This window comes from Phacochoerus africanus, chromosome 5 (assembly GCF_016906955.1).
Source record: "Phacochoerus africanus isolate WHEZ1 chromosome 5, ROS_Pafr_v1, whole genome shotgun sequence".
In the NCBI taxonomy this organism is placed as follows: Eukaryota; Metazoa; Chordata; class Mammalia; order Artiodactyla; family Suidae; genus Phacochoerus; species Phacochoerus africanus.
The window spans coordinates 18,656,488-18,676,804 of NC_062548.1; the positions used below are offsets into that span (position 1 = coordinate 18,656,488).

General features: G+C 48.4%; 1 long non-coding RNA gene across 1 annotated transcript; it reads right to left on the minus strand.

Moving 5' to 3' along the window:
- Positions 1 to 353: 353 nt before the first annotated feature.
- On the minus strand, positions 354 to 15,954 carry LOC125127287 (uncharacterized). The gene is made up of 3 exons (XR_007134908.1): positions 15,659 to 15,954; positions 6,210 to 6,300; positions 354 to 1,837 (listed from the first exon to the last, which is right to left on the minus strand). It is a non-coding gene; the product is annotated as an uncharacterized LOC125127287 (long non-coding RNA).
- Positions 15,955 to 20,317: the final 4,363 nt, after the last annotated feature.

The following is a 20,317-nucleotide window of genomic DNA, read 5'->3' on the forward strand; positions in this document are numbered from 1 at the left end:
TAGTGCCTAAGGTGGCCTCCTCTCTTGCCTTCTGTGACCGCTCCCTCCTGATCCTCCGCCTCCTTTTCTGGACACTGTCTCTTTGCCTCCAGGGATGTTTTCCTCTGCTTAGCCCTTAAGTCCAGGTCCTCTGGGCCCCCTCCTTGGACTCTTTTTCTTTTGTACAGGACTATGAGAGATCTTTATGCCCAAGGCTTCGGCCCCAGGGCGCCTCTCCTTCTAATCCAGCCTGCCCTTCTGAGCACCAGCCTGATCCAGCCAACTGCCTCCTGATAGCCCCTCTTTGACATTCCAGGCTCCCACCTGAAATCCTCCTCTCCTCCTTAACCTGCCTCTCCTCCCGAGTTCCCCTTCCTCCTTCCCATGGCCCCCTACATTCAAATACTGGTATAGCGGCGGGGAACCCCAGAAACCTTCATAGACGAAGCCTCTTGAGTCAGTTCTTGGGGCTAGAGATGGGTGGTGGGGTGTGTTCTCTGAGAGCTGCCCCTGGTGTGGCTGTGGACTTGGAGGGTGGAATTTGTTGTTTAATCAGTGGTCTGTGACGTGCCTGGCAGTGGGTCCGGTCTAGGAGCGAGGGGTGGAGGACACATTGCTGAATGAAACAGACTGGATCCCTGGCTTCAGGGGGCTTTCAAGCCACTAGAGCAGATGGACCTTAAGCAATCTTCCCCAAATAAAACCGTGACAAGTATCACGAAGGAAGCGTTCAGGGTCCTGTGAAAGAACCAGGGAAACCACTTTGGGAGCATCAAAGGCCACTTTGAGAAAACGACAATTACGTGATACCTGAGAACCGAGTTGAGGGAAGAGAATTCCATGTAGAGGTCATGGGTGCACTCGCACAAAAGCCCAGAGGTGGCCGAGAACTTGGTATGTTGGGAAACCTGGAAGGCAGCTCGTGTCTATGGAGCTGAGTGTGCTGGAGCCTGTGGTCAAGCCAAGCCTGGCCTGGCTGGCTGGGGACAGTGGCAGGTGCCTTGTGGGCCATGGTAAGGAGGCTGGATTTTTTGGTTTAGCTTTTTATTTGGAAATAATTTCAAAGTTACAGAAAAATACAAAGGGCATCCGTATGTCCTTTCGTCCAACCTCACCTCTTAAAGTTACTTCCTCTCTCTCTCTCTCCATGTGACTTTTATTCCAAATTATTTGAGAATAAGTTGCATACATCCCGTTCCTTTACCCTGAAATACTTAATATTTCCTCCCCCAGTGCGGTACAGTTCTCCACTTCACTAGATGTAATGTCAGTGCACTCTGGTATCGAATTTACCATCCATTTTGCCAATTGTCTCAATGATATCCTTTACGGAGTATCTGCCCCTGTAGTCCAGAATCCAGGCTAGCCATGATGTATTGCAGTACACTGTTGTTTCTCTTTAGTCTCCTCTGATCTGGAGTGGTCAGCCTTTGTCTTTTATGACAGTGACCTGGTGGAAAAGCACAGACTTTCCCTTTACTAGAATGTTCCTCCCTTGAGCTCTGTCGGCTGTGTCTTCATTAGCATATAGAGGTTAGGCCTTCCTGGCTGGATGTCTGCGTACGTGTGGTCGTGTCCTTCTCAGTGTGACAGCAAGAGGCACCCAATGTCTGTCTGCTCCTCCTGAGTGATTTTAATTTTGTCCGATGGCTCCAGTCTCTAGTTAAGCATTTTCCCTTGTAACGGATGAACAGAGAGATGCGTTTTACAACCGTGCAGCTATCCCATTCCTTAGATTATTAAATAGAGGAAATTGAATATCTTCATGATTCTTGCCGGAATCAAGTCAGTCTTTATCACGATGGTTACAAGATGACAATGTCAACTCCAGGATACCCTCCACTTGACCTTCTTCTGCCTATTTATTTAATATTTATTAGTAGTAGGGACTTTGAGATTTCTATTATTTTCCAATAATTGTATAGTTATTCATTTTAATTATGTGAGTGCTCAGATTGCCCCAGATTTGGCCAATGGGAGCCCCTTGAAGCTAGAAGCCTGGCTTTGACCCCCCACTTCAGTGGGGTAGCATGATTCTTTGTGGGGTTTTTGTTTTTTTGTTTTTTTTTTGCTTTTTCTTAGGGCCACACTTGAGGCACATGGAGGTTCCCAGGCTGGGGGTCAAATTGGAGCTACAGCTGCCGGCCTCCACCACAGCCACAGCAACATGGGATCCAAGCTGCATCTGCAACCTACACCACAGCTCACGGCAACCCTGGATCCTTAACCCACTGAGCGAGGCCAGGGATCAAACCTGCATCCTCATGGATGCTAGTCAGATTCGTTAACTGCTGAGCCACAACAGGAACTCTGGGTAGCATGATTCTGTTTGTGTATTCGACCACCCTCTACTGTGTGCCAATGCATTGTAGGGGCACAGACGAGGAAGGGGGAGGACCCTATGGGAAGCTCCTGCATAGTCAAGGAGATGTGGCTTACCCTGCAGCAGTGACATATTGGATGGAGAAAATGGATGGATGTTGGAGAAACTTTGGTGGTAGAATTGGCAGGATTTAGTGGGTGTGGATGCGTGAGCTGTCAGAGGGGGAGGAGCCAGGAATGACTGAAGTGGCTGGGTGGGTGGTGGAGACGGGTACTGATATGGGGAAGACAAGCGGAGTAAGGGGGCCAGGGCGGGGAGTGGGTGGCTTAGACAGCTGGATTTGAGCTGCTTTGACATCCAAGGGAAGATGTCAAGTAGGCAATTGGCTATATTGGTCTGGAGTTGGCAAGAGAAGTCCAGACCAGAAGAAAACTGAGGAGGTGCCACAGACGATTTCTGAATCCACGGTCCTGGATGAAATGGTATAAAGGGGAAATGTGAAGTGAGGCGAGAGAGGGACCAGGCTGGGAAATCCTGAGGGAGCTCACTGTTTGGGGGTCTAGAGCCGTGAGGCAGGAGATGGCAATGGCCAGGTCTGTGGGGGCCAGATCACATGGAACCTGGAATGTCAGGCCAGGTCCGGAAGGCTCTGGGGAAGCGCTTAAGGGTTCTGAGTAGGAGAGTGAGTGATAGGGAGAGATCTGAGTGTTAGATTTCGCTGAGAGCCAAGCGGGGATGTTCGGGTGGGCTGTGTAATGCTATGGTTCTTTCGAAACTAAATCAGCTGCCCTCTTGCCACTGAGATTGGAGCCCTGTGCCTGGAATGCCCTCTCCTTGTCTGTCTGGGGACAGAAAAGATGACCAAGACATCACCCCCAGCTCCTCTTTTTTTTTTTTTTTTGGTCTTTTTAGGACTGCACCTGCGGCATATGGAGGTTCCCAGGCTAGGGGATGAATCGGACCTGTTGCTGCCGGCCACAGCCACAGCCACAGCCACGCCAGATCCAAGTGCAGTCTGTGACCTCCACCACAGCTCACGGCAATGCCGGATCCTTAACCCACTGAGTGAGACCAGGGATTGAACCCACAGCCTCGTGGTTCCTAGTCGGATTCGTTTCCGCTGCGCCATGATGGGAACTCCATGCCCCAGCCCCAGATAAAGTGACAGCAAACCCCCACCTCCCTGCCGCATTTTGGCTGGAGCCACCCAACTTGCTTCTGGGACTTTTTTCAGGGGGGCTAGGGGGTGCGGGGGGTCAAGCTTTTGAGCCAGGCGCCGGGTAGGCGTGAGCGTGCAGGGCATGGTCTCTGAGGTTTGTAGGAGTCTGTTTAGGGACCGCGATCCTCGGCCCCAGCACACTTTGAGTTCAGCGTGGCCTCTGTCACCCAGGCAACCGCCCATTTAAATGTGTATGCTGTCCCCTCCCCACCCCCGCACACGCAGGGGAAGATGGATTGCTCCTGGACGAATACCCCAGAGCATCCCCTCCTTAGCAGGGGTGGTGACAGGCAGGGGACCTGCAGTTCTGCCTAGAGGGTGTCAGCAGCCAGTTTGGAGACATGAACTACCCAAGGCAGACCTTTTACGAGGCCAGTGCGAGGGGCAGACACTTTGGAAGCCCCAGAAAGGCAAAGTTGTTTCTAGTTGGAAAAATCAGGAGAGATCCCCCGACAAGGTGGCGTTTGAATCGGACCTTGAGGGTAGAGAGGGCTGTTTTCCCTTTCACAAAAGTAACAGTTGATTATTCGGTGGAAAAGAAGAAGAAGAAAAAAAATCAAAGCCCCCCCGGCCTCATATTTTATTGACTTTGTCAACACAGTCGTTATTAGTTGCATAAATATCCCACTGGACAGATCCGCCACTGTTAGTTCTCTTACTGTTGGAATAATTCATTCCGGGCCTCAGGACACTGGCTTGGGGACCATGGCCGGGCACTGGGGACAGAAGCAACTTGGGGCCAAATGCACCTCAGGAATCAGTGCTTAAGCCCATCTGCTCATTCGGCAAACGTTTATTAAGGACCCAAGACATCCCAGGCCCTGAGGAGAAGACGTGATCAGGACATGATTCCTGTCCTGAAGACCACGCATCCACTAGAAAGGGAGTCACACGGGGAGGGAATTTACTGAAGGGCACATGTAGACGTCACCGTAGAGGCACAGTGTGTGCAAGTGGTGCTGACGTAAAGGGGCTGGATGGAGCCGAGGCCTTGGGAGCAGACGGGCTTATCAGGCCGAGCGGGACAGCGAGAGGGGGACATCTGAGGACGCATATTGGAGACCCCTGTTCAGGTGGAGCATGGCGACACGCTGCTCTGCCCACAGGAGGGAAGGCACATCTCTCCTACGCTTAGGCTTCTGGGTATTTGCTTTTTCTGTTTTGTGTTTGTCTTTCTAAGGCCGCACCCAAGGCATAGGGAGGTTCCCAGCCTAGGGGTCTAATGAGAGCTGAAGCCGCAGGCCTACACCACAGCCACAGCCACAGCCACAGCCATGCCAGATTCGAGACGCGTCTGCAGCCTCCACCACAGCTCACGGCAACGCCGGATCCTTAACCCACTGAGCAAGGCCAGGGATCGAACCCACATCCTCATGGATGCAAGTTGGGTTCGCTAACCACTGAGCCACGACGGGAACTCCTGTTTCTTCTGTTTTCTATTTCAGATATTTCCTTTCTCATTTGGGGAGTGTTTTATACTCTTTTCCAAAATCTCAACTTACATGTTTAATTCATTCATTTTATTTTTCTCCTTTTGACACTAAAATGCTATTAATTTTTGTTTATATCCTTTTTTTTTTTTTTTTAGGGCTGCACTCGCAGCATATAGAAGTTCTCTGGCTAGGGGTTGAATCCGGGCTGTAGTTGCTGGCCTACACCACAGCTCATGGCAATGCTGGATCATTAACCCACTGAGCAGGGCCAGAGATCAAACCCATGTCATCATGGATACCAGTTGGGTCTGTTACTGCTGAGCCACAATGGGAACTCCAATGCTATTAATTTTGCCTCTGCAGATAACTTTAAAAGTATCCTTTTTTGTGATTATTATTTTCTAAAGAGTTTTTGTTCTTTTAAAAAATTTTTTTTCGGCCGCACCCAGGCCATATGGAAATTCCTGGGCCAGGGATTGAACTCGAGCCATAGCAGTGACAACACCAGATCCTTAACCCACTGAGCCACCAAGGAACTCCGACTTTGTTTTATGCTTGATTTACTTCTTGTTCTAAGGGTAATTTGAGATGTTTTTTGTGTTTTTCAATTTCTAAGTGGTGTGTTTTATGTTATTGTTAGTTGTATTACATTTTGATCCAAGACTGACTTCTAGAATTTCCACTTTTCAAAAGGTACCAAAATATTCTCTGTAGCTTAATATTTATTGAATTCTGTCGCTGTCTATGAAACTTGAAATAAGGTACACTATCTGTGTTCAGGGTAAAAAATTTATATGTTCATATCTTTTATGTCCTTATTTATTTTTTGATTACTTGTTCAGAAAATGTGTTAGAATATTTCTAATAAAACTGTTTCTCATGTTTCTCCTTGTACTACTAAACATTTGGTTGCATGGATCTTTCTTTTTAACACATGAGAAATTAAACCCCTCCAGTAGGAGTTGCCGTTGTGGTGGAGTGGAAACTAGTGGAAAGTCAGCTAGTAACTATGAGGTGGTGGGTTCAATCCTGGCCTTGCTCAGTGGGTTAAGGATCTGGTGTTGCTGTGAGCTGTGGTGTAGGTTGCAGACAGGGCTCAGATCCTGCGTTTTTGTGGCTGTGGTGCAGACCGGCAGCTGTAGCTCTGATTCAGCCCCTAGCCTGGGAACCTCCATATGCTGTGGGTGTGGCCCTAAAAAGCAAAAATAACAACAACAACAACAGTAATAATACACCCCTTCACTGTAAAGTATACCTTTTAGAGTGAGTCTGAGGCTCACATTCTGGAGTGAAGATAGCCGGGATTCAAACCCCAGGTCCACCATCTCTTTGCTCAGATTCCCAATCTGTAAAATGAAGATAATAATGATATCTCCAAGTCTGATTTTTTTGGTGGTTTTTTTGTTTGTTTGTCTTGAGCGCAAGCTGCCCATTGTCTTTGCTTGGCCCCGCAGTAAACCTTTAAAAAAAAACTTGTTAAAAAGTAATGGGAGCGTTCCCATCATAGCTCAGTGGAAGCGAATCTGACTAGCATCCATGAGGTTGCATGTTCGATCCCTGGCCTCGAGTGTTCAGTGGGTTGAGGATCCGGCATTGCTGGAGCTGTGGTGTAAGGCTGCAGCTGCAGCTCTAATTTGACCCCAAACCTGGGAACGTCCATCTACCACAGGTGTGGCCCTAAAAAAAAAAAAAAAAAAAAAGCAATAAATGAGGTGATGAATGGAAAGCATTTACCTTGACATAAGATAAACATTCAGTAAAGGCAGAATTCACTATTACCTGATGGCAGAATTCACTATTACGTTGCCTGGCCAACCACTCCTGGTTTTCTTTCTTTTTTTTTTTTTTTCTGCCATGACCATGGCCTGCAGAAGTTCCAGGGCCAGGGATTGAACTCTCACCACAGCAGTGACAATGCTAGATCCTTAACCCAAGGAACCACCATGGCACTCCTCCCGGTTTTTGAGGCCTGTGCTGTGGAGGGAGAAAAGGTCTCCAGAAACCTCTATCCAGGAAGCTTTGGGTAAACGGAGTGCTTCTTCACCGTTAGAAGGCATTGTGGAAAACAGGGAGGGGAGGAGTTCTCGTCGTGGCGCAATGGTTAATGAGTCCGACTAGGAGCCATGAGGTTGTGGGTTCGATCCCTGGCCTTACTCAGTGGTTAAGGATCCGGCATTGCCGTGAGCTGTAGTGTAGGTCACAGACAAGGCTTGGATCTGGCATTGCTGTGGCTGTGGTGTAGGCCAGCAGCTGTAGCTCCTATTCGACCCCAGCCTGGGAACCTCCATATGCCGTGGGTGTGACCCTAAAAAAAGGCAAAAAAACCCTGCTAAAAACCCCCCAAAAAACCTGGGAGGAGGATAAAAAAAGTTGACAGCTTTCTAGCATGCAAATGCAGTGACACACTGTGGTTTTGATGTTAGGATCACTGGGTGAGCCCATGTTTTGGCAACTCTGCCGGCGGGGGCGGGGGGGGGCAGGAGGGAGGGGAGAAAGGGGGAGAACCCAGCTGCCCCTCGACGTTGCATTGAACACTGTGTCCACTCCTCAGATCCTCACGTCCCTTTCACCAGCACTGTGAGCTGGGATTCTCTGTTTCCTGCAAATAGCTTCCACCTGCAATCTTCAGGGGCTTGTCCTTGACACTGGAGCCACTTTCCCCGTGGGACCATGCCCTTGCATGTCACCATGGCCCCCCCCAGGGGGCCTAGCCAATGACTGATGAGATGGACAAAAGCCCAGCTCCTTGGCCTGAAGCAGGACAAACTCTAAGATGCTATTTATACTCCAGAGCTGCTCACACCCCTGCTACCCTGCCTACCTCGCCCCTTTACTGCTTTTTCCTGGGAACATTTCCTTAATAAATCACTTGCACTTTAATCCCTGGCCCAGATTAAGCTTCTGGGAGAATCTGACCAAAACAAACTGCTTTACTCCCTCCTGACAGGGGGACTTCTGGTGTGGAGAGGACACAGCAGCAGTTTTTGTCCTTTCGTTGTGCCAAAGGATTCATTTCCACTGCACCACAATGGGAACTCCCATAAAGAGATTTATTATATGGAATTGGCTCCTGCAATTATGGAGGTTGAGGAGTCCAGACCTGGAAGAGCTGATGGTGTAAGCTCCAGTCTGGAGTTCCTGTTGTGGCTCAGCAGTAACGAACCCGACTAGTATCCATGAGGACACGGGCTGGATCCCTGGCCTTGCTCAGTGGGTTAAGGATCTGGCATTGCTGTGGCTGTGGTGTAGGCCAGAGGCTACAGCTCTGATTCGATCCCTGGCCTGGGAACCTCCGTATGCTGCAGGTGTGGCCCTAAAAAGACTAAATAAATAAATAAAGTCATAATGTTACATACCAACCCCCCCCCCACTATTGAACTATATGCTTTAAGAAGGTGAATTGTGTGTAGTATGCGAATTAGGTCACAAAGCTTTTTTTTTTTGGCTTTTGTCTTTTTAGGGCCACACCTGCAGCACATGGAGGTTCCCAGGCTTGGGGTTGAATCGGAATTATAGCCACTGGCCTATACCACAGCCACAGCAACGCAGGATCAGAGCCACATCTTCGACCTACACCGTAGCTCATGGTAATGCCAGATCCTTAATCCACTGAGCGAGGCCAGGGATCGAACCTGTGTCCTCATGGATGCCAGTCAGATTCACTCCCGGTAAGCCATTACGGGAACGGCACAAAGCTATGTTTTAAAAGTCAAATTTTTGATGGTCAAGATATCATTTTTTCCTTTTATGAATCATGCTTTGGTGTCAAGTCCAAGAACTCTCTCTTGCCCTAGAGTTTGAAGATTTTACTCCTATGCTTTATAAAAATGTTTTATGGTTTTTACTTTTGTTTTTTTTATTATTACTTTTAGAGCCGCACCTTGGACAAATAGAGGTTCCTACGCTAGGGGTCAAATCAGAGCTACAGCTGCCAGCCTCCATCACAGCCACAGCAACGTGGGATTCCCCCACCCACTGAGTGAGACCAGAGATTGAACCCGCATCCTCACAGGTACTAGTCAAATTCATTTCTGCTGAGCCATGAAGGGAATTCCCTATGGATTTTACATTTAGCATTTAAGTCTATAATTCATTTTGAGTTAATTTTTGTGAAAGGTTTGTTTTTTGTGTGTGGTTTGTTTTCTGGTTTGGGGCCTGTGGATGTCCAAATGCCCCAGCACTATTTACTGGGAAAGCACCACTGAATTGCTTTTGCATCTTCATTGAAAATCAGTTGGGAGAGTTCCCGTCGTGGCTCAGTGGTTTCAAATGCGACTAGGAACCATGAGGTTGCAGGTTCGATTCCTGGCCTTGCTCAGTGGGTTGAGGATCCGGCATTGCCGTGAGCTGTGGTGTGGGTTGCAGACACGGCTCGGATCCTGTATTGCTGTGGCTCTGGCGTAGGCCAGCAGCTACAGCTCCGATTAGACCCCTAGCCTGGGAACCTCCATATGCGACAGGTGCAGCCCTAGAAAAGACAAAAGACCAAAAAAAAAAATGCTGAAAGTAGACATCTTTGGTTTGTTCATAATCAATATGGAATATTTCTGGGTTCCTGTTGTGGCTCAGTGGTTGATGAATCTGACTAGGAACCATGAGGTTGAGGGTTCGATCCCTGGCCTTGCTCAGTGGGTTAAGGATCCGGCGTTGCCGTGAGCTGTGGTGTAGGTTGCAGACGAGGCTCGGATCCCGCGTTGCTGTGGTTCTGGTGTAGGCCGGTGGCTACAGCTCCAATTAGACCCCTAGCCTGGGAACCTCCATATGCTGCGGGAGTGGCTCTAGAAAAGACCAAAAAAAAAAAAGGAATATTTCACCTTTAAGTTTGATCTTGGCTGTAAATTTTTTGTGTATGCCTTTTGTCAGATGAAGAAATTTCCTTCTATAGAGTTTTTATTTATTGATTATTATTTATTTTTGGAGTTCCTGGGCCAGGAATCATATCCAAGCCACAGTTACAGCCTAAGCTGCAGCTGTGGCAACAGTGGACCCTTAATCCACTGTGCCAGGCCAGGGGTTGAACCTGCATCCCAAGGCTTCCAAGACACCAACAATCCTATCTTGCCACAGTGGGAACTCCCTATTGAGTTTTTAATTTCCGTTATTGTACTTTTAATTTCTAAAAGTTCTATTTCATTCTTTTCAAATCTGTTCAGTCATTGGTGGTGCTATTATTTCCTGCTTCTTGCAGATATTTTTCAAGTCTATGTTTTATTTCTTTAAACATAATAATCCAATCTTTTATCATTTAGGTGTGATAATTCCAATATAGGAAATGTTTGCAGGTTGGTTTCTGCTGTTATTTCTCTGTGTCCTTGGATATTTCTAACAGTATTTTCTCCTTGAAAACTTATCTGGCGGAATTTGTATTTGCTTCTACCAGTGCCTAAACACAGCCAATCTACAGCCACTTTAAATTACAGCTTGATTTTTTTTTTTTTTTGTCTTTTTGCCTTTCCTAGGGCCACTCCTGTGGCATATAGAGGTTCCCAGGCCAGGGGTCGAATCCGAGCTGTAGCTGCCAGCCTACACCACAGCCACAGCAACACGGGGTCCAATATGCATCTGTGACCTACACACAACTCACAGCAATGCCAGATCCTTAACCCAATGAGCAAGGCCAGGAATTGAATCTTCGTCCTCATGGATGCTAGTTAGATTTGTTTCCACTGAGCCACAATGGGAACTCCTAGAGTGATTCTTAATTCCCATCTTTATCTCATATCCCATCTCCAATCTTTTAAGAAATCCTTTGGGGGGAGTTCCCGTCGTGGCTCAGTGGTTAACAAATCTGAGGTTGCAGGTTTGATCCCTGGCCTTGCTCAATGGGTTAAGGACCTGGCGTTGCTGTGAGCTGTGGTGTGGGTTGCAGATGTGGCTCGGATCCTGAGTTGCTGTGGCTGTGGTGTAGGCCGGTGGCTACAGTTCCGATTCGACCCCTAGCCTGGGAACCTCCATATGCTGCAGGAGTGGCCCTAGGAAAGGGAAAAAAAAAAAAAAAAGAAAGAAAGAAATCCTTTAGGGAAATTCCCACTGTGGCGCAACAGGCTTGGTGGCCTGCCCTGGGAACTCCATATGCTGCAGGTCAGCCAAGGAAAAAAAAAAGAAAAGAAAGAAATCCTTTGGGCTCTATCTTCGAAACATATGTAGAATCTGGCCACGTTTCACCACTTGCACCACCACCACCACCACCCTGATCCAAACTACCATCCTCTCCTCCACACCAACACGCATTATTGCAATTCCTTTCTAACAGACCTCCCTGCTTCTATCCTTGCCCTCAGATAGGTTACCAACAGCAGTCAGAAGTGTTTGCTTAAATAGGGAGTTCCCATCATGGCTCAGTGGTTAACGAACCCAACTAGGAACCATGAGGTTGTGGGTTCGATCCCTGGCCCCGCTCAGTGGGTTAAGGATCTGGCATTGCTGTGAGCTGTGCTGTAGGTCACAGACCCAGCTTGGAACCTGTGTTGCTGTGGCTGTGGTGTAGGCCGGCGGCTACAGCTCCAATTCGAACCCTCCGATTAGCCCCCTAACCTGGGAACTTCCACATGCCGCCGATGCGGTCCTAGAAAAGACAAAGAAAAAAAAGTGTTTGCTTAAATATAAGTCACGTGACATCACTCCTCTGCTAGAAACCCTCTAATGACTCCCCAGTTCAAAAAGCCAAGCGGGAGTCCCCATTGTGGAGCAGTGGAAACAAATCCGACTAAGAACCATGAGGTTTCCGGTTCGATCCTTGGCCTCCCTCAGTAGGTTAAGGATCCCGTGTTGCTGTGGCTGTGGTGTAGGCTGGCAGCTACAGCTCCGATTCCACCCCTAGCCTGGGAACCTCCATGTGCCACGGGTGTGGCCCTAGAAAATACAAAAAGACAAAAAATAATTAATAAAAAAAAATAGAACGGCTGGGTGATGGGGTTCTGCTGTATCCCACAGGAAACGGTATCCAGTCTCTTGGGTAAGAACCTGGTGGGAAAAAAAAGAAAAAGGGCATGTGTATGGGTGGCGGGTCACTTTGCTGTACAGTGGTAACTGAAGGAATATTGTAAATCAACTATGCTTTAATAAAAAATGTAAAATAAATACACATAACAAGATTGTTTTTCATCGACAATGCTGGCTCCTTAACCCGCTGCACCCCAAGGGAACTCCCTATCTTAATTATTCTTACGTGTGAGGTCCCGTGGTTATTAAACCGCAGATGTTTAGAAGGAGCACCGAGCTACGCTCCAGAGCCCGGCAATCAACTTAGCTCCTGGCTCGCCGGTGACTAGGTGGCCTTAGGTGAGCTCCTCAGCCACTGGAACCCCAGCCTTCTCTCTGTAAAGAGGAGATTTCCACAGTGTTGACTCCACAGCGCTGGCAAGGCTGGAAGGCCATGGGTGGGAAGCACTGGGCAGTGCTTGGCTCAGAAGGCACCGCGTACACGTTACCCATTGTTGTTACTCTAGAGCTTGGAATTCAGAATCAGAATCAAGCTGGGTTTCACCCACCAGGTCGCGTGGATACAGCTCGGTGCTGGCTGTAGACCGGGCCGAACCCTGAGTGGAGGTCGGGGGGTCTGAGAAGTGCTCCTGGCTTCCAGGACCAAGTAAGCCTCTGTGCTCTCTTCTCTGGGGCTGTCTCTCTGTCCCTCTGCACCTCTGGGGCTAGGTGGAGCTGGGGCTGCTGCTTCCAGCCATGGAACTGGACGGAGATTCTCAACCTCTTGCTCGTCTGGGGTGCCTCCTTATGGTACCTACTTCCTCAGCCGCCACATGTCTGCCATGTGCCAGACATGGTAATGGTTGCTGGGCAGTGCGGAGAGACATCCAACTTGAACCTCGTCCTGAAAGATCTTACAGTCCAACGAGGGGGATGAGACATGTGCGACTGGGCCATTTACCAGCTGATAATTATTACTGACTGTCTACCATGTACAAGATGTTTGATAAGGGAGTTCCCGTCACGGTGCAGCGGAAACAAATCCAACTAGGAACCAGGAGGTTTCGGGCTCGATCCCTGGCCTCGCTCAGTGGGTTAAAGATCTGGCATTGTTGTGAGCTGTTGGTGGAGATTGAAGGTACGACCCGGATCCTGCATGGCTGTGGCTGTGGTGTAGGCCAATAGCTGTAGCTTCAATTCAGCCCCCAGCCTGGGAACCTCCATGTGCCACAGGTGCAGCCCTAAAAAGCAAAAACAACAACAAAAAAGTTTATTGATTCAGGCACAGCCACAGAAATCCAAAGGTGGGAGAAATGATAGTAGTTTGGTCATATTCATCTAAACTGAAGCCTGGCCTCTTGAAATGCTGATGAGATGGCTGGAGTGGGTTGGATGCCGGGTTTTCAGGGAAGGTTTCACAGAATAGAACTAGCTGTAGACGTTGCCAAAAAGCATTTACTAGAAAATACCCCGGAGTTCCCCCCGTCATGGCTCAGTGGTTAATGAATCTGACTAGCATCCAGGAGGATGCAGATACAATCCCTGGCCTTTCTCAGTGGGTTAAGGATCCAGCATTGCCGTGAGCTGTGGTGTAGGCCGCAGACAGGGTTTGGATCTTGCATTGCTGTGGCTGTGGTGTAGGCTGGCAGCTACAGCTCGGATTCGAACCCTGGCCTGGGAACCTCCATGTGCCATGGATACGGCCCTAAAAAAAAAAAAAAAACACGCCAAGTTATGGTCCTCAGGTTACTTTGAGAGACTGTGAAGCAATGAATCCAGCTGTTTGTGAGGGTTCCTGTAAGGCGAGTGGAAAATTCAAATGGATATGGGGTCCGAGAAAGAAAAGTGTGAGGGAGGCTGGGAGCTTTTCCTCTCTGTGGCCTTTACACACATCCCTCTGGGTTTACTTTCCAACTGAATACTTTTGGATGGAGACCTAGGAACCAAGAACTTACTTCTCTATTCTAGGAAAAACGTGAGTGCAGACACAAGCAGCTGATCCTCAGGCTCAGAGACAGGGAGGACTTGGGAATGGACTGAACTTAGGGTGAATGGGGAAATTCAGCCCTGTGTGAAAGGAGGCAGCCGGAGTGCCCGTCGTGGCTCAGCGGTTAACAAATCCGACCAGGAACCATGAGGTTTCAGGTTCAATCCCTGGCCTTGCTCAGTGGGTTGAGGATCCGGCATTGCCGTGAGCTGTGGTGTAGGTCGCAGACATGGCTCAGATCCTGCATTGCTGTGGCTGTGGCATACGCCGGCAGCTCCAGCTCTGATTCGACCCCTAGCCTGGGAACCTCCATATGCTGCGGAAGCGGCCCTAGAAAAGGCAAAAAATAAATAAATAAAATAAAATAAAGTAATAAAAGGAGGCAGCCGCTGCTCAGTTCAAACCAGATGCTGGGTGCAAGAACCCAGGTTGTTTCCAGCTCTACTGACGAATCAAAAGCTGGAAATCTGAGTTGTTGGGTTTTTTCTAATGAAATGTCCCAATGTTAAAAGTGGACATCAATTTGAATTTTTGAAAATTCTGCCAGAGTTCCCGTTGTGGCACAATGGAAACGAATCCGACTAGGAACCATGAGGTTTCGGGTTCGATCCCCAGCTTCGCTCAGTGGGTTAAGGATCCAGCGTTGCTGTGGCTGTGGTGCAGGACGGCAGTTACAGCTGCAATTCAACCCCTAGGAACATCCATATGCATCGAGCGTGGCCCTAAAAAGCAAAAAAAAAAAAAAAAAATTCTGCCTACTAGTTGAAACACGTTTTCCATTTGTCACGTTTTCCATTTCCTTTATTTAGGGGACTAAGCAAGATCAGGTTAGAAAGATGAGCTGAAGCAAAGTTTCAAATGGCCTTGAACGCCATGCTTATGGAGGCCTGACTTGAGTCTATAGACAAGCTGTGGTTGTACAGACTAAAAGTTTTTTTGAACATGGGAGTGGCTTGATACAAGAGTTTGGGGACCTACGGGGTAAAGTGAAGGGGGGTGGCATATGAAATAACAGTGGAAGCAGCTAGGATTGCCAATTACTGCAATAATACAGGTTTCTTTTTTTTTGGCCTCACCCAAGGCATATGGAGGTTCTGAGGTTAGGGGTCGAATTGGAGCTGTAGCTGCCGGCCTACACCACAGCCACAGCAACACAGGATCTGAGCCGCATCTTCGACTTACACCACAGTGCACGCAATGACAGATCCTTAACCCACTGAGGCCAGGGATCGAGCCTTTGTCCTCATGGAGGCTAGTCAGATTCGTTAACCACTGAGACATGACAGGAACTCCGATAATACAGGTTTTCGACACAGAAAGTTGAAAGCTGAAAGATGGTGGCAGTGGGACTGGAAAATAGGTTGGAGCAAAACAAACAAAAAGAGAGAGACAAAAACTAAAAGATGGTAGGATGGGGGAAGCAGAAGGGTGAGGCAGGAGAAAAGATAAGCAGGATCCAGCTAAGAGTGAACCCGCTCTCCTGCCGCCGGAGAGAGGAAGGCCAACCAGGTCGGTTTCAGGCCTGCAGACTTCGGCAAAGTCCGCCTGCCTTCACCCTAACGCTGACCCGGGAATGAGCTCGCGGGCCTAACCAGCGCTCCGCGGCCCTAGCCCCGCTCCCGGCTTCCTGAGGCTCTGGAGCAAGGCCGTTTACAAACGGATTTTCTAAACCAGTTGCCTACGGTTAGAGTCACCGGCTCTTCAGGGCAACTTGCGGGGCTCAAGAAGGAGACGGAGGCGGAGGCGGACGCGCTGGCACTTGGAAGCGTGGGGGGAAAGAGGGAGCGGTTTCTTACCCGGGGCTCTGGAAGGACGGAGGCCTCAGAGAGGGGACGGCGAGGGCCGGGCTGCTGGCCCTTCCAGGAGAAACGGCCGCCAGCCTCGCGCCTCACGGCACGAGCCTCCGGGGCGGCTAAGTTCACAGGCGCCCCCGCACCGCCCCGGGGACCGTGGTCTGCGCCGCCGGCTTCTCCTCCCCATTCACAGTCCCCTTCTCTTTCTGGAGCGCCTGTCCTCCGCGGGAAGGCCCTGGCCAAGGGGTAGCCCCGAGCGCCGCACCCCGGAGCCAACCCGCCGATTCCCGAGCCCGACACCCGCCGGAAACGCGTTTTCCTCCCGCCCCTGGGGCGGCCGCTCTAGGAGCCTGGGGTGTGCGGGCGTCTCAGTGGGAATAACCCTTTCGGCCCCGGCAGGGGAAGTGACAGCTGTAGAACTCGGTTCCCTGGCTTTCCCGAAAAGAGCCGAGTTGTCTGACGCTCGCGTGGGGGAGCGTTTCGAGGATTCTGGTGCACAGATCGGGAGGCTGGAGTCCCAGTGGCTGGGTTGCTATCCCAGCTTTGGCTTATTTGCAGTCACAACGACTTTCGGTTCAAAGGCTGGTTATAAGGATTTAATGAATACCCACCCGTAAGCACGTAAGAGTGTTTGACACAATACGTGCTCAATAAATGCGCATTAACATCGTTATTACGTTTACTGCTACCACTTAAAGGCCTGTTGGAAGGACCTGTGATGGCTCAGTGTGTCATGAACCCAACTAGGATCTATGAAGTTGCGAGTTTGGTCCCAGACTTCACTCGGTTAGGTTAAGGATCTGGCTTGTTGGTGTGGGCTGTGGTGTAGAAGTACGGTAGTGGCTGGGGCCTGGAGTTGCTGTGACTGTGGTGTAAAACAGCAGCTACAGTTCAGATTAGACCCGTAGCCTGGGTACTTCCATACACCACAGGCGTGGCCCTAAAAAGATGAAATAAATAAGGGCTGTTGATAGCATGTTGGTGTTGTAACATAAACATGGTAGAGGTGATGGGGAGGGGCTTCTTGCTCTGGTCCTTACAGACCTTATCTCTGTCTGTGAAGGGAGATTTATTCTTCCTATCCTATAGATAACTGAGCAATATGTCAGCCTCTAATTTGAATGCAAGGCTCTGTGATTCCACAGTATAAGCCTCTTCTCTGCGCTGCCTTTTAAAGTTTTCTGGGTCTTCCAAACTTTTAAAGCATTAAACCGCACAGTGATGGGCGTGCTTGCTATGGCTCAGTGGTTAATGAATCTGGCTAGGAACCATGAGGTTGTTGTGGGTTTGATCCCTGGCCTTGCTCAGTGGGTTAAGGATCTGGTGTTATGATGAGCTGTGGTGTAGGTTGCAGCTGTGGCTTGGATCTGCTGTGGCATAGGCTGGTGGCTACAGCTCTGATTTGACCTCTAGCCTGGGAACCTCCATATGCCCAGGTGTGGCTCTAAAAAAGAGGGGGAGAAAAAGGGTGTTAGTCAAATGATGTATGTTTGATAACTTCTTGGGCTAAAGTTTGCCATGCTTGTTTTTGTTTGCCTTCTGAGGTTTGTTTTCTAACCAACACATGGGCAAGAGAGAAAAAGAAACCTGACTTTGCAGGTGTGAAGTTTTGAAACATCACAATGCTTTGACCTAAGTTCACATCATGTGATCTGACTTGGAAAAGGACAAAATTTGCCAGTGAGGTCCAAACCTTCTGACTCCCTGGAAGGGAAGGACAAAAGCTGGTAGACAGACAGGAAGTTACAATTAAAAAAGGGGGGGATATTAAGAACACAAACCAGGAGTTCCTGTTGTGTGGTTAATGAGTTGGACTAGGAACTATGTGGTTGTGGGTTTGATCCCTGGCCTTGTTTGGTGGTTTAAGGCTCTGGTGTTGCTGTGAGCTGTGGTGGTAGGTTGTTGCTGTGGCTCTGGTGTAGGCTGGTGGCTTACAGCTGTGTGCCATGGGAGTGGCCCTAGGAAAGGCAAAGATGACAAAAAAGTAACAAAGGCCTGGAATCCTGAGGTTTTGACTCAGCTGAATTTTAAAGCAGGCTATCAAATTGACCTGTGAGTATGATGACAATGGTATAAGAAATACTAAGGATGGTGGGATCTACCAGACTGCATTAAATCACAGCTCTTACCTAACAGGGTGACCTTGAGTTAAGGTACTTCATGTATTTGAGTTTCTACTTCAGTGTAAAGAAGGCAGTGTGGTAGCTATATGTGCCAGGGTTATAGGAAAAACTGAAGGAACTCATGGAAAATGCCTGGCACAAAAGATGTTAAAAACGAAGCGTTCTCACTATGGTGCAGGGGGTTAAGGATCTGGTATTGCTGAGGCACTGGCTTGGATTTGCTCTCTTGCCCGGGAGTGTCCACATGCCGCTGTAGGCCCCAGACTTATGAGAAAGGGGGAGATACTGTGTATCTACCTACCCACCTCATGAAAATGTCATGAGGCGATTGGACAGGACTTTCACCCAAGCCTCGCATGAACGATGTAGTCAATGTTTGCTTGGACCTCTAGAAAGCTCAGCAAGTGTATAACCTGTGTTTAGCAGATATGAGTCTCTTACTAGATGCCAAGCACCTGTTGGGTATGGCTCAAGTCCTGTTTGAAACCAAGCAAGACGTACAACCATAGGAGTTCCTGCTGTGGCCAGGGGGTTAAGGATCTGGTGTTGCTGTTTTGGCAGCTCAGATTGAGTCTGATTGGGGCACATCCATGTTCTATGGCTGCAGGAGAGAGAAAGCAATGAAGAAAACAGTGTGTTAATACCTGTGGCCATGAATTTTAGGAAAAGGCTGTATAGCTTTGCTTTTTCTTATGAACTATTTCTTGTATGAGGAAATAAGCAAATCCACAAAACAAGAGGCTTTTTAGCAGTTAGGAGTCATTGTTAGTCAAGTGATTAATAACCCTTATAAAGGTCAAGTTCTAAGCCCTCCTAGAGAGAAAGTGGTAATTACTAGGAGATCAGAAGGAATTTTGTAGTACCTGACAACTCTGGTGTTGTTTAAACAGTAAAAAATGGAGTTCCCATCATGGCTCAGGGGAAAGTGAATATGACTAGGAATCATGAGGTTTTTTGGGTTCAATCCCTGGCCTTGCTCAGTGGATTAGGGATCTTGCATTGCCATGAGCTGTGGTGTAGGTTGCAGATGCAGCTTGGATCTGGTGTGGCTGGGGAATAGGCCTGGCAGCTGTATAACTTTCAATAGAAGACCCCTACCCTGGGAACCTCCATAGGCTGTGGGTGTAGCCCTAAAAAGCTTAAATGAAAAGTAGTGGTATTATGAAGCTTTTAAAAGTAAAATCAAGTGTATTTTTCACCTAGCCCTTCTTTGTTCAGCTTTTGTTTTGTTTTGTTTTTAGGCTGTCTCTATGGCATATGGAGGTTCCTGAGGGTTGAAGTGGAGCTGGATGCAGGCCTCTATATACCACAGCTGCTTGGGATCCAAGCTGCATCTTCAACCTACACAACAGCTCCTGGCAATGCTGGATCCTCCACCCCCCACTGAGTGAGGCCAGGATCATACATAACCTGTATCCTCCAGGGATTTTAGACTTGCTTTCTCTGTGCCCCAGTGGGAAATCCTTAGTTCAGCTGTGTTTGTGTTTTATTGTATTTCCTTTCTGTATTTTTCCCCAGCTTAAACAGAAAAAATTTTTTTGTTGTTGGTTCATTGTCTTCCCAGTGCTCTAAACAGTTACCATTTTAAAAGTTTCTCCTTTGTAAATTAGAAATCATGTAACAGGACAAGTGGTTACTGAAGTCAAGTCTCCAGATCCTCAGTTCTGCTCCTCAGAAGTAACTACTGTTTCCAGGCACCTATGTGAGTGCCCCACAATAGTTGAGATGTACACAGAAGTTAGGCATGGAGTCTACCTCTTGTGGGTGGAGAGCACTGGGTTGACCCTGTCATTTTGCAGATGAGGGAACCGAGGCCCTGAAAGGTTAGTGACTAGAGTTATTTCACACTATACCTTAATACAGGTTTCCTTTTATTTTTGCATGTATTTATATGTGTGTATATATATACATTCACTTAAGTATGTTAATTTTACTCACTCCTAATGACATGTGGTCTTCAGTAACTTTGTTTTTACACAAGGAAAATAAGTTCCAAATGAGACAGGTTGGGGTGGGGGGAGGCACAGATGGTTTGGGCAGGAAATGCTATAAAATTTGGTTGTGATGACTGTTGTACACCTATGAAAATGTAATAGCATTGAGCTTCTCTTCAGGAATGAGGTCTTCAACTGTGAGATGAGAGCTGGCTCTGGGGACCTGGGAGGTCCTTTTCATCTTAGGAAGTCTGAGCTTTCAGACACAGGAACTGCTAGGTTGACTGGTTCCCTGAGGATTCCATCAAGTTCTTCCTTTTAAAGTCTCTTCCTCAAAAATTACCCACACCCTGTGGTCAGGGGGTCAGTTCCAAATCCTCAGCTGTCCTTGTGACAAGGAGTGAGGAGAGAGTGCCTTCCTCTGGCTTCACCTCCTCTGTCCTTGCATCCTGCCCTCAGTGCACTCCCCTCCGTAGAACAGGGGAGTAGAAGGTCTCCCAGGTACTCAGGACAAGGTTTCCTGGCTCTCTTACCCATTGGGTCTTTGCCACAACTTTGGATTTTCCATGATTTGTATTTTTACTAGGAAATGTACTGATTTTTTT